The 1,604-nt window shown below is 43.4% G+C and overlaps 1 long non-coding RNA gene across 1 annotated transcript; it reads right to left on the bottom strand.

The window, feature by feature from the left end:
• Positions 1-489: 489 nt before the first annotated feature.
• Positions 490-1,329, bottom strand: LOC138680668 (uncharacterized). The gene is made up of 2 exons (XR_011321724.1): positions 1,173-1,329; positions 490-754 (listed from the first exon to the last, which is right to left on the bottom strand). It is a non-coding gene; the product is annotated as an uncharacterized lncRNA (long non-coding RNA).
• Positions 1,330-1,604: the final 275 nt, after the last annotated feature.

The following is a 1,604-nucleotide window of genomic DNA, read 5'->3' as shown; positions in this document are numbered from 1 at the left end:
GTACTTTGCTCTGCCCTCAAGAGGGCAGAGCAAAGTACGCCTGCGCCGGAGCCGTGGCTGAAGATCAGAAGAGGACATCTTGTAATGAAGATAGGAGGCGCCGCAGCGGACCGGAGACGCCCATCCGACCAGACCAGCAGCGGGACCGCCCCTGGGTGACTATAATATAATGTCTTTTTCTCCTTTTTCAGGTAACATCAGGGGCTTATCTACAGCATTACAGAATGCATTACAGAATGCTGTAGATAAGCCCCTGATGCTGGTGGGCTTACCTCACCCGTGATTTTCGGGGTGACAGGTTCCCTTTAAGTTTTGTTATAAAATGTCAGTTCATATATATTAAAAAAAGTTTCTTTAATGTAATTAATTTTTATTTTACTTTATTAAAAAAAAATTATTTTAACTACTCAGATTTCTTATCATAAAAATAAGAAGATCGGAAATGGGATCTGATTTAAGCAACGGTAAACAATAACAACATGGAAACGATTATTGTTTAAATAATATTTTGTATTTATTAACAATGTTTACAATTTGATTAATTAAAAAGGGGCTTTGGTAGATAGGGATTTGGCGACGGTTGATAGGGATTACGCCTCACATTTTCACAGGTGTTAGCATCTGTGCCATACAGACTGGTTCATTAGTGGATAGGGTTCAGCCGTCATATGTTCTCTGCTGTTATATCTCACGTCCAGTCTTGGGCCTTGATTCTGGTTAGGCGTCTGCTATCCCTTCTTCTCCGAGATTGCTCCTATGGGAGAATAAAGTATGTGTTATTACATGGAACTGTACAACACATGGAATACAGCTGGCAAGGCTGGGTTCACATTGCGTTCCCCCAGTCCGTTTTTGACGGACTTTGTAACACCGCTGCATAATGCGGTGAAACGTAGTCCGCTAGCGCCGCCATTGACTCCTATGTCTGACATCACTAGCCATGTGCCGTCATTTGAGTGACAGTCGGACCTCTAGACTCTGACTGCAGCGTTTCCGGGTCTGTCACTGCTAGCGCAGATGGAGCTAGCAGATGCTCCATCTGCGCTAGTGATGTGCCAAAGTCAGCACTTGCGTTGCAGCAGACCGTCAACGTATGTGTTTACCTGGCTGCTGTACACATTGTGAACCCAGCCTAATACGCAAAGTGTTGACATCTAATGACATTTTCTTACCAGCTCGCTGTAGTGGTGCAGCAAAAGTAGTGCCTTATGCAACAGTAGGCAGTTCTGTTCTGGAGTTAGACGATGGTGCGGCATCTTGAATTCAACAAGGAAGCAAAATGGTGAAGAGGGGTTGGACCAGGAAATGACCTCATGGTTTTTTTTTTTTTTCAACCAACTTTATCTGCTGTAAAAAACGCATAAAAAATGCACAAAAAACGCATGTAAAAAACGCACAAAAAACGCACAAAAAACGCACAAAAACCGCACAAAAAACGCATGCGGATTTCCTGGGAGTAGTGCCAATTTCTCCTCAGGAAAATCTCAGGAAAATTCTGCACAAAAACCTGACGTGTGCACATACCCTTAGGGTTTGCCAGTCTATTACAGCTTGTTGAAAGGCTGCAGAGCTCTCAATCGATATGCTTTTAGACTGTGAGCACT

The sequence above is a fragment of the Ranitomeya imitator genome, chromosome 5, assembly GCF_032444005.1.
Source record: "Ranitomeya imitator isolate aRanImi1 chromosome 5, aRanImi1.pri, whole genome shotgun sequence".
In the NCBI taxonomy this organism is placed as follows: domain Eukaryota; kingdom Metazoa; phylum Chordata; class Amphibia; order Anura; family Dendrobatidae; genus Ranitomeya; species Ranitomeya imitator.
This window is presented reverse-complemented; position numbering and strand designations above follow the sequence as displayed.